The sequence below is a fragment of the Gossypium arboreum genome, chromosome 7 (genome assembly GCF_025698485.1).
Source record: "Gossypium arboreum isolate Shixiya-1 chromosome 7, ASM2569848v2, whole genome shotgun sequence".
Classification (NCBI taxonomy): domain Eukaryota; kingdom Viridiplantae; phylum Streptophyta; class Magnoliopsida; order Malvales; family Malvaceae; genus Gossypium; species Gossypium arboreum.
The window spans coordinates 47,188,708-47,205,020 of NC_069076.1; positions in this window are offsets into that span (position 1 = coordinate 47,188,708).

The window sequence follows — 16,313 nt, forward strand, 5'->3', positions numbered from 1 at the left end:
GACTAAGGTTAAGAAGTATTACCAGACATTTCAGAACATTTCGTAATCATTTCAAATCAAAAGTCACACATCATCATATCATAGTCAATTATCAACATAAAGTCCCTTTCTTAGGTCAATGAGACCTTAAACATACTTTGGAGAAGGTTCGGGACTAAACCGATCTCATATAAAAGTCTTCAGACACTTAGAAAAATTTCATGAAATCACAAGTCACACACCCATGTGAGCAGGTCGTGTACCTCACACGGCCGTGGTGTAACCGTGTGAAAATAGGGCATATATACTGACTTATACCACACAGCTGGAGACATGCCAGTGGGTCTTGGCCGTGGTTAGAACTGACTTGGGTCACACGGTCGACCACATGTCCGTGTGTCTAGCCTGTGTACCCTTCAAAATGGCAATACACGCCCATGTGACAAAGTTGTGTGCCTCATATGGCCACCAGACACACTCGTGTATCTAGGCCATGCTCGAGACTGACTTTAAATTGTAAGGCTACCCCAAGGGATACACAGTCGTATAACATGACTGTGTGTCACACACGGCTGAGACACACGCCCGTGTCTCTGCCCGTGTAAACAAAAATAGGCTACTTGAAAAGCCATTTTGCCACCCTATATATATAAGCTTTTAAGATCACATTTTATAACCCAATATGCAACCAAAACATTTCCAAAACAAGCATCACTCATACTTTAATATCATCAATCATTTCCACACATAATTCAAAATCAAACATACTAATTCCATGTAACTAATTCATACCTTGAACACATGAGTCATATCACATTTATAACCATTTCAACCATAAAACTAACTTACCAAAAAGACCATTTCACTAGGCCATATATATATGTACACCAAATTTACCATTTTTGCATCACGTATCGTATACCAAAATTAAACCATAAGTTCAACCATAATCAAGCCATATCTCATAGCATGATATACCCATCTCAAAACATACCACATTAATTCTAGCCTATACATGCCATACGATGATATATACATATTCAAAAGGTACCAAAATAATATTTGATAGTGTGGTGATGATCCTCGACGATCCCCAAGCTTCCAGTAGCTTTGATATCTAAAACACAATGCAAACACACACAAAGTAAGCTTTCAAAAGCTTAATAAGCCATATACAAATAAACTTATCATTTTAAGCATATAAACATCATAAAATACATATACTCCATAGGCAAATATTATCACAAACCACATAGTTCATATACATTTCACATATTCCCAATTCATTTGCCCATAAAGCATATTTTCTCATACTTATATCACATATCATCATTTGCACATATACTTACTTCTCATTAACAAATGTTGAACACATCTCCACGTACTTGAATTGGTTATTCATTCATGCAATCACGTATTTCTCAGAATACTCGTTGAACCATATAGAATTAAATAGGATACGCGGATAGCTCAGAAAGCTCGTACAATGCCAACATCCTAGACGTGGTCTTACATGTAATCAAATATAGATGCCACTATCCCAAAAAGGGTCTTACACGAAATCAAATACGATGCCGATGTCCTAGACATGGTCTTACACGTAAATCTCAAATCGATGCGAACGACCCAGACATGGTCTTACATGAAATCACATATCGAAAATCCTATGTCATGACATATGTATCCTAACTATTCTTATGGTTCGTACGGGGCTTTCGGACATCATCACATTTTCGAAACTTTCTCAATTTCACCTATCCAGCTTCTATAATCATTCATCACAATCCAATATCATATAAGCATAAAAAATCAATTTAAACACATTTATTTGTATATATACTTACCTCATACGGAAATGAACGAAAACGAACGGCTATTCAATGACTTTCTACTTCCCCCGATCTAATTATATTTTCTTTGGTTCTTGATCTGAACACATCCAAATTTAACTCTTTTATTCAACAAATCATTCAATTCAATCCAATATACACATTGTAACGCCCCAAAATCTAAGCATTTATTTTTGTTGTTGTGTTACACATAATTGTATGTCTGTCTTAGTGGTTAAGTGTTCTGGGAAGTGTCTGAGAAGTCTTGGGTTCAAGCCTTGGCTTGTACAAAGTTTTTTTTTACTTGATTAAACCTTGTCTCTAGTCAGTAGGCTTTTTAAATAAATTTGGGTAAAACTTGTCATAAAATGCCTGCTAGTCAAGGGGATAGTAGCGTGTGGAGTGTTCCTTGGGTTTGAGGTTCGAGGCTTGGGAAGGAAAATGGAGCATTTTATTTTGCTACAAGTGCCTTGGAAGTGTCCTAGGTTAACTGAAACTGAGGTATTTGAATGGAGTTTGAAAGGGTGACTGAGAAGTGTACGTTGGAGAGAGTTATGGACGGATTGGGTTAGTGATTTTAGGAGTAATGTAGGGAGAAAAATTAGGAGATCTTGAAGGGATATAGATAGTGATCAGTCTGAGAGATTTAAGGAGCCAAAGGAGGAGAGTGCTAGGGGTACCGATTGGGGGAATTTCATTTTGGAAAAAATCGATCATAGGACCTTTTACACTGAATGCTGAAATTGTGTTCTCGCTTTGCTCTCAAATATTGGTAACTTTTACCTTTTTCTTCTTTTGCGCTTTGGTTGAGGCTGAATTGACCATTTAGGTATTTTCTTGTACTCTTCCTCTTACTTCCTTAATCAATTCTTCTTTGGCCGAATATACCATTTCCCCCTCTTTCAACTCTCGTGGTTAACAGAGTTCATTTCTATCTATCTTGCTATTGTGACCGAATACCCCTTACTTCTTTTCTCTTTTCTCCTTCCAAATTGTTCCTCTTACTGTCTCTTTCTATTTGGTACCCAGGCCGAATACTCCATCCCTTTCGTTTGCGGTTTAGCTCTTGTTCTCTGACAAATCGGTAAGTACTCTCACATTATTTAAGCCAAATACCTCTTTCTCTTATTACCAATTCTTATCTTCCTTCTCTTGTATGGTGTTCTTTCAGTTTTTAGATCTTCTCAAAGAGTGAAGGAGTTTGCTAGTAGATACTGAAGCAGTCAAAACCTTTCTCTCACCACTCGATCAAAGATAACTCTGCTTACAATTATTGTGTTCAACTCGAGCATGACTTGTATATGAAGGTGTTGGCTGATTGCCCTATTTTTCTCTATCGCTAGTTTTGTGTTTTCAATAAGCCAGTATATTGATTCAAGTCATCTGTTTATGCAATCATCGTTAATAGATTTTGTTGATAATGCAGCTATTTGATAAAGAGGGTAAAATCAACCTTCGTTAACGTTTAAATGGGCTAAACCACACTCTTTCAATCAAGGAAAGTATCAAATGTTTTTTTGAGTTAAGTGATAGAAAAAGGGTGATTAACCCTATTTTCAAGCATTTAACGGAATACATTGATTGAATGTACGTTTGGTGCTCGTGGGCTATTCGCACATTTTTGTTAACGGGTGTGTAACCACATTGCTATATTCGTCAGTCAACAAAAGCCGAAATAGGAGACCGTCGACACTATACGAGCGAGCGCTCGCTCGTGTGGTAGTCCAAATGCCTAAATGAGGGCATAAGATTGTTAAGGTCGACTATGGGTGATTTCATGGTCTAAGGTCGATTTGGGCCATGATGGGTTGAAATGGGTCGCATGGACCCCACAGGCTCGTGGGCCCTACATGGGTAAACCACACGGACATGTAGAGATTATTGGGCTTGGTCGTGTAAACCACACAACCAAGACTATTTTTGGGCTTTGTGGGCCACACAAGCATGTGGGCCCACATGGGCCACAACATAGGCCTTAGGTCCATTTCCACTGTTTGATTGTAAGGTTGCACGGGTCGCCCAAGACGACTGTGGACCTACTGTTGGGTCAGAATGTATACCTAGACCCTAATTTAGTAAAATGAATGTTATACCCCTATGAGGTAAAATGACTGTTATACCCCTATGAGGTAAAATGACTGATATACCCTTATGATATGTATGACTATAATTGAGCATGACATGTTGCATACACATATGATATTATGACATGAAATATTGCATGGGGATGGGTTTATTATATTTGGAGGAAGTGTATTGTACTAGCAACTCTGCTGCATATACTGTTTAGTGCCGCAACCGGTGCTATATTTTGGAGTGTAGGGATGAGTGGGTTGATTTCATCCCCACATGGAGTGCCAGGCTAGACGGAGTGGAGTGTAGAGGATGGATGGGTAAGATTTCTGTTTGCATTCTGTTACTGTTTCTGAAATGGGCTAAGGCTCATACTGATACTGATACTGCAATAGGCTAAGGTCTTAACTGGAAATGAACTGTTACTGAAGCGAGCTTAGGCCCAGATTGTGATTGCCACTATATGACTGACTATTTGTTTAATAATGGATTACACACTGAGTTTTCATAAACTCACCCTTTTGCTTTTCTACGCAGGTAATCCTGAGGCAGATCGGTGCTACGAGGGACTCGATGGTGGCTACACAACTACATTTGCTTTCATTTTAAACTTTTAACTTATAAGTATTTAATTTGGGTGTTTTGTTTTGTAATAAGGCCTCTCTAAGTTTTTATTTTAATTTGGTATTTATTTACTTGATTCATATATGCTAGTGGTAGGTTGCGGATTTTGAAAAAGATAAATGCTTTTCAAGCACCACGTATACGCAACATATTTTAAAAAGCTTCCGCAACAAACCTTGTTTTTAAAATGTAATGAGAATCTGATATGTTTAACATTTTGCTAAGACAACTTGAGTTTTAACAATGAACAAGATATCCTATACATACGTTAAGTTCGCAAAGGGGTTTTAATATAACCCGGATATTTCAACGAGATTATGTTTTTCTAAACACACTTCAACGTGACATCGCAGATTCAGCCATAATTTCTAGGCCAGATTTGGGGTGTTACATTTAGTGGTATCAGAGCCAGGTTACAAAACTCGGCTATGCATTTGGGTTTCTTTTAAACTTAAATTTCAAAAAAGATCTGTTTCAAATGATTTGAAATATTTGAAAATGTTTTACAAAATATGTGGTACACCGAGTCTCCAACGCCGATCCTGTAAGTTCTCTAAAACTACTGCTTGTTTAAATTGAAATACTGAGACTATTATAGGTAGTAAACTGTACTGAAATAGTCTGTTTAGGGTAAACTTAAACTGTAGTGAAATTGCTATCTACGAAAATAAAAACTCTGAATTACTGATACTGTTTTTCATTAAACATCCGTTAATAAACACTGGAACTGTAAAATGATGCATAAAACTGTTAATACAGATAAAGCGTAATCCGATAATGAGCACCAAAGGAAGTGGTACAAGAGGCCGCGGCGGAGGCTGTGGAGGTGCTCGGGCTGGGTCTTTATCATCTGGACATATGCCTAATGTTGAAGTTAAAGAGACTCTAGCTTCACCTGTGACTGAGTCTGAGTCTCACGATCGTGCAGCTGGGGATGACGCATTAGCCTAAGCTATGTTGCGAATTTTGGAAAGGGTCGTTGAGCCTAATACTGGTTCTGTGGGCCGTGGGTCGATTACGGAACGACTCCGGTCTAATAAAGTTGATATTTTTAGGGGTATTACTGGAGTTTCCCCTAATGTGCCTGAATATTTGATTAAGGCCACAGAGAGGATCATAGATGACCTCAACTGCACCTCCAAGCAGAAACTAAAAGGTGCAGTGTCATTGCTGCGAGACAAAGCATATCAGTGGTGGCTTACTGTTAAAGAGGGTACTCAGCCTGACCGGTTGACCTGGGAAGTTTTCAAGACTGCATTCCAAGGGAAATATGTGGACGCAAGTTATGTGGATGCCCGGAGGAGGGATTTTTTGAATTTAACTCAAGGGCATAAATCTGTCACTAGACACGAGGCTGAATTTTTGTGATTTAGCTGCAATGCACGTGGGATGGTGGCAACCGAATATGAGCATTGTGTTCATTTTGAGGATGGCCTCAAAGATAGTCTAAGGGTCTTGATAGCTCCACAGAGGGAGCAAGATTTTGCTGTTTTGGTCGATAAGGCAAAGATCGCCGAGGATGTGAAGCGCGCTGAGCGACAAAACCGTGAGAAGGAAAAGGGTAGGAATAAGAGGGATTTGAAGCCCTCAAATTCATTCCTGAGGCCTAAGAAAAAAGCCAGAGTTGATGGGCCGATTAGAGTTGGTAGCCTTGTGCTGATTGTGGGAGACGCCATCAGGGTGAGTGCTGTTAAAGGATTGGGGCATGTTTGAGGTGCAGATCTTTGGAGCACCATATCAGAGATTGTCCATGGAGGCCCGATCAGATGCAAGCTACTGTCATAGGTAATGTTCAGTCGTCGAGAGGTGTTCAGCAGCCACCGAGAGGCCGTGGTCAGGCCAGAGGTGGAAATGGTTGAGGCTGTTGTCGTGGAGCACCGGGCAGAGGTGCTAGTCATATTGAGGCGAGGCAGCCGGTGCTAGTTTATGCTGCACAACACTGAAAGGATGGAGACGCCCCAGATGTTATTACGAGTACATTTTTTTATCATAATGTACCTTATACTGCATTGATTGATGTTGGGTTTACACATTCTTATATAGCATGTATTGTGTTTGAGACTTTGGGTGTAATGGTTGAAATCACTACGAATGAGGTTACTGTGTTGAGTCCATTAGGGCAGTCAGTGAGAGTGAATAAATTGTTTAAGGATATACCTTTGAAGGTTTAAGGTATGATCTTTTTGGCAGATTTAATGGAACTCCCTTTTGGAGAAATCAACTTAATACTGGGAATGGACTAGATAGTTAAACATCAAGTGAATTTGGATTGCGCTGCTAAACGGTGGAACTAAAAACTGCAGAGGGTGATGAGGTAGTTGTGATTGGGGAACGCTGGGATTATTTAACTAATGTGATTTCTGCACTGAGGGCTGAGAAATTGGTTCATAAGGGTTGTGAGGGTATTTAGCCTACATTGGTATGTTTGATTCTGGGGGTTCGTCTGTTAAGATATGAGAATAGTTAAGGACTTTCTGGATGTCTTTCCCGATAAGCTACGGGGTTACCTCCAATTCGTGAAGTTGAGTTTGGGATTGAGCTCCTGCCTGGTACAGCTCTGGTGTCTATTTCTCCTTACCGAATGGTGCCAAAGGAGCTTTTGGAGCTTAGAGCTCAAATTCAAAAGTTACTATATCGAAGATTCATTTGACCTAGTGTGTCTCTGTGGGGAGCATCGATTTTATTTGTGAAAAAGAAGGATGGATCCATGCATATGTGCATCGACTACTGATAACTGAATAAATTGACTATTAAAAACAAGTACCCCTACCAAGGATAGATGATCTATTCGACCAGTTCCGAGGTGCTTCAGTTTTCTCTAAGATTGATCTTCGATCTAGGTATCATCAACTGAAAGTAAAAGAGGCTAATGTTTATAAGACAGTGTTTAGGACTCGTTATGGTCATTATGAGCTCCTAGTGATGCCGTTTGGACTGACGAATGCACCAGTAGCTTTTATGGATTTGATGAATCGAGTGTTCCAGCCCTACCTAGATCAGTTCATAGTGGTGTTTATAGATGACATTCTGGTGTATTCAAGAATTGAGGATGAGCATGATGCACATCTCTGAGTTGTTTTGCAAATTCTGAGGGAGAAACAACTATACACTAAGTTCAGCAAGCGTGAATTCTGGCTGTGAGAGGTAACATTTCTGGGTCATATGGTATCTGTTGAGGGGATTAGGGTTGATCCTCAAAAAATTGAAGTTGTTTTGGATTGGAAACCACCTAAGACTATATCTGAGATTCGAAGTTTTTTGGGTCTGGCAGGGTATTATAGACGTTCTATTGAGGGGTTTTCGTTGATTGCTGCACCTCTAACTAAGTTGTTGCGTAAAGGGGTGTCGTTTGACTGGACTGATAAGCAACAAGAGAGTTTTGAGAAACTTAAAAAGGTTTTGACTGAGGCCCCAATTTTAATACAGCCAAAGTCTGTGAAAGAATTTACTGTCTACAGCAATGCATCACATGTCGGTTTAGGATGTGTTTTGATGCAAGAGGGTAAGGTGGTGGCATATGCGTCTCGTCAACTTAAGACTCATAAGGCGAATTATCCGACGCGTGATTTGGAATTGGCTGTGGTGGTATTCACACTGAAAATTTGAGAAGTGTCTAAGAAGTCTTGGGTTCAAGCCTTGGCTTGTACAAAGTTTTGTTTTTACTTGATTGAACCCTGTCTCTAGTCAGTAGGCTTCTTAAATAAATTTGGGTAAAACTTGTCATAAAAGGCCTGCTAGTCAAGGGGATATGGCGTGTGGAGTGTTCCTTGGGGTCTGAGGTTCAAGGCTTGGCGAGGAAAGAGGAGCATTTTATTTTGCTACAAGTGTCGTGGAAGTGTCCTAGGTTGATCGAAACTAATGTATTTGAATGGAGTTTGAATGGGTGGTTGAGAAGTGTATGTTGGACAGAGTTATGGACTGATTGGGTGAGTGATTTTAGGAGTAGTGTAGGGAGAAAAATTAGGAGATCTTGAAGGGATATGGATAGTGATCAGTTGGAGAGATTTGAGGAGCCAAACGAGGAGAGTGCTAGGGGTGCCAATTAGGGGAATTTCATTTTGGCAAAAATCGATCATAGGACCTTTTACTCGGAATGTCAAAATTGTGTTCTCATTTTTCTCTCAAATTTTGGTAGCTTTTACCTTTTTCTTCTTCTGCATTTTGGTTGAGGCCGAATTGATCATTTAGGTATTTTCTTCTACTCTTCCACTTACTTCCCCAACCAATTCTCCTTTGGCCGAATATATCATTTCCCTCTCTTTCGACTCTCGTGGTTAACAGAGTTCATTTCTATCTATCTTGCTATTGTGACTGAATACCCCTTACTTCTTTTCTCTTTTCTCCTTCCAAATTGTTCCTCTTATTGTCTCTTTCTATTTGGTAGCCAGGCCGAATACCATCCCTTTCATTTGCGATCTGGCTCTTGTTCTCTAAAAAATTGGTAAGTACTCTCACACGGTTTAAGCCAAATACCCCTTTCTCTTATTGCCGATTCTAATCTTCCTTCTCTTGTGTGGTGTTCTTTTGTTTTTTAAAACTTCTCAAAGAGTGAAGGAGTTTTCTAGCAGATACTGAAGCAGTCGAAACCTTTCCCTCACCACTCGATCAAAGGTAACTCTGCTTACAATTATTGTGTTCAATTGGGGCATGACTTGTATATGAGGGTGTTGGTCGATTGCCTTATTTTCCTCTATCTCCTGTTTTGTGTTTCCAATAAGCCAGTATATTGATTCAAGTCATGTGTTTATGCAATCATCATTAATAGATTTCACTGATAATGTAGCTATTCAATAAAGAGGGTGAAATCAGCCTCCGTCAACGGTTTAAATGGGCTAAACCACACTCTTTCAATCAAGGCAAGTATTAAATGTTTTTTTGAGTTAAGTGATAGAAAAAAGGTGATTAACCCTATTGTCAAGTGTTTAACAAAATACATTGATTGAATGTAGGTTTGGTGTTCGTAGGCTATTCGCACGTTTTCGTTAACAGGTGTGTAACCACACTGCTATATTCGTCAATTGATAAAAGCTAAAATAGGAGACCGTCGACACTACACGAGCGTGCGCTCACTCGTGTGGTAATCTGAATGCCTAAATGAGGGTGCAAGATCATTAAGGCCGACCATGGTGATTTCATGGTCTAAGGCCGATTTGGGCCATGATAGGTCAAAATGGGCCGTGTTGGCCCCACGACCTCGTGGGGTCCACACGGGTAAACCACACGGACATGTGGAGGTTATTGGGCTAGCTGTGTAAACCACACGGTCAGGGCTATTTTTGGGATTTGTGGGCCACACGAGCTTGTGGGCCCACATGGGCCGCAATATGGGCCCTAAGCCCATTTTCACTGTTTGATTGTAAGGTTGCACGGGTCACCCGAGACTACTGTGGACCTACTATTGGGTCGGAAAGTATACCTAGACCCTAATTTAGTAAAATGACTGTTATACCACTATGAGGTAAAATGACTGTTATACCCCTTATAAGGTAAAATGACTGATATACCCCTATGATATGCATGACTATAATTAAGCATGAAATGTTGCATACACGTATTGGGATGGGTTTGTTATATTTGGAGGAAGTGTACTGTACTGGCAACTCTTCTACATATACTGTTTAGTGCTACAACAGGTGCTATATTTTGGAGTGTAGTGATGGGTGGGTTGATTTCATCCTCACATGGAGTGCAAGGCTGGATAGAGTGGAGTTTAGAGGATGGATGGGTAGAATTTCTGTTTACATTCTGTTATTATTACTGAAATGGGCTAAGGCCCACACTGATACTAATACTGCAATGAGCTAAGGTCCTAACTGGAAATGAACTGTCACTGAAACATGCTTAGGCCAAGATTGTGATTGCCACTGTATGGCTGACTGTTTGTTTAATAAGGAATTACACACTGAGTTTTCATAAACTCACCCTTCTGCTTTTCTGTGCAGGTAATCCTTAGGTGGATCGATGTTGCGAGGGACTCGATAGTGGCCACACAACTGCATTTGCTTTCATTTTTAACTTTTAACTTACAAGTACTTAATTTGGGTGTTTTGTTTTGTAATAAGGCCTCTCTAAGTTTTTATTTTAATTTGGGATTTATTTACATGATTCATATCTACTAGTGGTAGGCCGCGGATTTTCAAAAAGATAAATGCTTTTCAAACACCACGTATACGCAACATATTTTAAAAAAGCTTTTGTAACAAACCTTGTTTTTAAAACATAATGAGAATCTGATTTGTTTAACATTTTGCTAAGACAACTTGAGTTTTAACAATGAACAAGATATCCTAAACATACATTAAGTTTGCAAAGGGGTTTTAATATAACACGGATATTTCAATTAGATTATTTTTTTCGAAACACACTTCAACATGACATCATAGATTCGGCCATAACATCTAGGCCGGGTTTGGGGTGTTACACACATATTTAGGGCATTTTACAAATTAGCCCTCACATTTTTACATTTTAACACTTTAGTCCTTAATTCATAAAATCACAAAATACACATAATTTCTTTTCACACATGCCTAACTGAATTTTCATTTAGCTCATATAAGCCCACTAATTTAATTTATTTTACATTTTAGCCCCTCAATTTCTTATTTTCACAATTTAGTCTAAAATACTCAAATTCATCAAAATCCCAATACAAAACATAGTAATCTAACACATATCTTTCACTTTCTATCATCAAACTTCATAAATCTCACATTATCAACAATGGAACGTCTTAAAATCATCATCAAATTCTAAAATTGAGGCATGGGCTTGAAATATTAATAAGCAACGATCACAAAAACATAAAAATTATCAAAAACCGAACAAAAACGGACCTTTAATCAAGCTTGGAAGTAGCTGAATATCAAAACATATGAACCCTAGCTTTTCTTTCTTCTATTTCGGCAAACATGATGATAAATAGGCTAATTTTTATCTTTGTTTTATTTAAGCTATATTATTACATAATTTACCATTTTAACCTTTGTTTAAAACATTAAAATTCATCCATTTTAAGGTCATTTATGACTAATCCCACTAACCATGGTCAAATTACAACATAAGGACCTTTGCTTTCATAAGCCATAATAAATAGGCACACTTAACAAATAGAACACATCTTTTGCATATTCTGCGATTTAGTCCTTTTATCAAATTGAGCACACAAACGATAAAATTTTCGCATGAAACTTTCACACATATTAATTCACATATTATAAGCACGAAAAATAAAATAATAAAATATTTTTCTGACTCGGATTTGTGGTCCAAAAACCACTATTTTGACTAGGGTCTAAACTGGGATGTTACAACTCTCCCCCATTAGGGATTTTCGTCCCCAAAAATCTTACCGTTGAACATATTCGAATATTGTTGTCTCATAGCATCTTTGGGCTCCCACGTAGCCTCTTGAACACTGTGTCGATGCCACATTACTTTTACTAATGGAATTTTCTTATCTCTCAATTCTTTAACCTCACGAGCCAAGATACGGATCAGTTATTCTTCATAGGTCATATTAGACTAAATTTCTATCTCAGATGGGGAAATCACATGCGGGGGATTAGATCTATATCATCGAAGCATCGATACACGAAACACATTATGAATCTTTCTATGTCAGGTGGCAATAACAATCTATATGCAATCGATCTGATACGCTCTATAATTTCATAAGGCCCGATGAACTTCGGACTCAATTTGCCTTTACAGTCAAACCGAAGTACTTTCTTCCACGGAGATACTTTCAGATACACTTTATCGCTGATCTCAAATTCAATATCTTTTCATTTCAAATCTGCATATGATTTCTGATGATCGAAAGCTGCTTTCAAACTATCTCGAATTGTTTTTACTTTATGTTCAGTCTCTTTTTTCAAGTCAATCTCCTGTATTTTATTTTCACTGAGCTGTGACCAATACAATGGTGTACGACATTTTCTAACATATAAGGCTTCATACGATGCCATTTTAATGCTCAATTGAAAACTATTATTATAAGCAAATTCAATCAATAGAAAATATTGTTCCCACGTACTTTCAAACTTAAGAATGCAACATCGCAACATATCCTCGAGAACCTGAATAATCCACTCGAATTGATCATCCTTCTAAGGGTGAAAAGTAGTACTGAAGTGTAATTTTGTACCTAAAGCCTCTTGTAGTTTCTTCCAAAACTGCAAAGTGAATCTCAGATCTCTATCTGACACAATAGATAACGACACCCCATGCAATCTTACAATATCGAAAATGTATAACTCAGCTAATTTATCAAGTGAGTAATCAAATCGTACCGGAATAAAATGAGCTAATTTCGTCACTCGGTCAACCACAACCCAAATCACATCTTTCTTTTTCTGAGATAAAGGCAAACCCGAAACAAAATCCATCGTTACTCTATCCCATTTCCACTTGGGAATCATAATCGACTGTACAAACCAAATGGCACTTGATGTTCAGCTTTAACTTGCTGACAAACCAAACATTTCGAAACAAAGTCAGAGATATCTTTTTTCATTCCAGACCACCAGTAATGATGTTTCAGATCATTATACATTTCGTACTACTCAGATGTACAGATAAACGACTGTTGTGAGCTTTGTTCAAAATCATCTGAATCAACTCTAAATTTTTCAAAACAAAAATTCGACCTTGGAATCTCAATCAACCGTAATTATCAATTCGATATTCGGAATCAGAATCCAAATCACACTGAGCTTGTTTAGCTATTATCTCATTATCAACTTTCTGAGCATCAATAATTTGTTGTAAAAACAACTATCTTGCTTACAATTCGGCTAAAATCAAACCATCATCGGACAGAACTAAATGTGTATTCATCGCACGTAATACAAACAATGATTTCTGACTCAAAGCATCAACAACAACATTTGCTTTTCCCTGATGATAATCGATAACAAGCTCATAATCTTTTAGTAGTTCTAGCCATCTTCTCTGTCGTAGGTTCAAATCTTTCCGAGTCATTAGATATTTCAAACTTTTATGATCAGAATAAACATGACATTTCTCACCGAACAGATAGTGGCACCAAATCTTTAAAGCAAACACAATAGTCGCCAATTCTAGATCATGTGTCGGATAATTCTTTTCGTGCGGCTTTAATTGTCTTGAGGTATAAGGTATGACTTTGCCTTCCTGCATCAAAATGCAGCCCAGACCATTAAAAGATACATCACTATATATTACAAATTCTTTACCCGATTCTAGTTGTACTAGCATCGGAGCTTTTGTCAATAGGGCTTTCAACTGATCAAGGCTTTTCTGACACTTTTCAAACCATTCAAATTTCACATCTTTTTGAAGCAATTTTGTCAATGGAGTAGCAATCATAGAAAAGCCTTTCACAAATCGTCTATAATAACCGGCAAGTCCCAGAAAACTGTGGACTTCAGAAACATTTCTCGGAGGCTTCCAATCTAAGATAGCTAAAATTTTGCTCGAATCAACTCGGATACCTAATGCTGACACAATATGTCCCAAAAAACCAACTTCGCATAACCAGAATTCACATTTATTGAACTTCACAAATAACTACTTATCACGCAAAGTCTATAACACTATTCTCAAATGCTCAGCATGTCTGATTTCATCAGGCAAATAAATCAAAATTTTATCAATGAAACGATAACAAATTGATCTAAATGCGATCTGAAAATTTTGTTCATCAAATCCATAAAAACAGCAGGTACGTTCGTTAATCCGAAAGGCATGACTAAAAGCTCATAGTGTTTGTACCTCGTTCTGAATGTAATTTTCGGAATGTCTGAATCTTTTACTATCAACTGATAATAACCTGATCTCAAGTATATTTTTGAAAACACAGTAGCTCCTTTCAACTGCCCAAACAAATCGTCAATTCTGGGCAGTGGATATTTATTCTTGATAGTCACTTTGTTCAACTGACAATAATCAATGCACATTTTCATCGTACCATCTTTCTTTTTCACAAATAGAATAGGAGCACCCCAAGGTGAGAAACTCGGTCTTGCGAATCCTCTATCAGTCAACTCATGCAACTAAGACTTTATTTTTTTACCTCAGTCCAAGCCATTCTATACAGAGCTATCGAAATCAAAGTACTTCTGGCACTAATTCAATGCCAAACTCAACTTCTCGAATCAAAGGTAATCCTAGAAGTTCTTCAGGAAGCAGATCAAGGAATTCACAGACAACAGCCATTGATTTAATTTTCTTTTCTGTCACTTTTGAGTCAAGCACATAAGCAAAGTAGGCTTTACAACCTTTTCTCACATATTTTTGAGCTAACATTTAAGATATCACTGCCGGTATACCATTCAGATCATTAGACTCAATCCAAATAATCTCATCATTCTAACATCACAAATCAATAGTCTTTCGTTTGCAGTTTACAATAGCATCATGCAAAGTTCACCAATCCATATCCAAAATTATATCAAATTCGTCGAATGGTAATAACATCAAATCAGCTAGAAAACATGAATCTCGAATCATCAACGGACAATTCTTACACACTCTGTCAACCAAAACACACCGGCCTAAGGGGTTTGATACTATAATTACAAATTTAGTAGACTCTACCGGCAAAGTCTTACTGCTCACTAAGTTCATGCATATATAAGAATGCGTTAATCTGGGATCGATTAATGTAATCACAAAAGTATCATAAAGAGTGAAAGTACTAGTAATAACATCTGGATACGAAGCTTCTTCACATTCATGAATAGCATAAGCTATGGCAGGTGCACGAGCCTCAGATCTAACAGTTGTATCTTTAGTTCCCTTCTGGCTGCCACTCACATTACCCATATTTTTGGGCGGTCTACCTCGATCTATATTGCCACTCGGCCTTAGATTTTGCACAATCTCTTGCTCTACAGACTCAGGACATTCACGGATAAAGTGATCTAAGGATCCACATCTAAAGCAAGCTCGGTCATTCAATCTACAACTTCCCAGATGTCTTTTACCATAGTGTCTACACTCGAGTCGATCGGATCTGACATTTCCAACACTTGCAATAGAAGTAGCTGGAGCTCTAAAACTCGAATGCGGTCTAGTACGATCTCTTCTCGAATATCCCACATTAGCCTTTGAATGGCTAAAATCATCTCGAAATTTCTTTGTTGCCAAATGAAATGACTTGCTCAATGATCTTTTTTGCACCTCTCTAGCTTCTAAGTCGACTTTTCTTTTCTCTTTCTCAAGTTCTCCAGCTTTACATGCTCGTTCAACAAGCACAACAAACTCTTTTATCTCTAAAATTTTGACTAACAAGCGGATATCTTCATTTAAGCCAACTTCACACCTTTTACACATTATTGCTTCGGTCGAGACACATTCTCGTGCATGCTGGCTCAATCTTACAAATTTTCGCTCATATATTGTAACAAACATACGGCCCTGTTTCAACTCAAGAAACTCTTTGCGTTTCTAATCGATGAATCTCTGACTGATGTATTTCTTTCGAAATTCAATTTGGAAGAAATCTCAGGTGACTCGTTCCCTCAGAACCACTGATATCAATGTCTTCCATCAATGATACGCCATATCTCTCAGAAGTAAAATGGCACATTTAAGAAATTCATCTGGAGTACATGACAATTCATCAAACACTCGTATTGTATTCTTGAGCCAAAATTCCACTCTCTCGGCATCATCATTAGTAGTAGCACGAAACTCTTTAGCCCCATATTTTCTAATTTTCTCAACAGGTGGCTTACTCAACTGAATCGGATTAGCTTGTGGCATGACAAGAACTTGCGGAGGATTTAGAGGGGATAAAGGTTGTGGAATAGCTGGATTAGT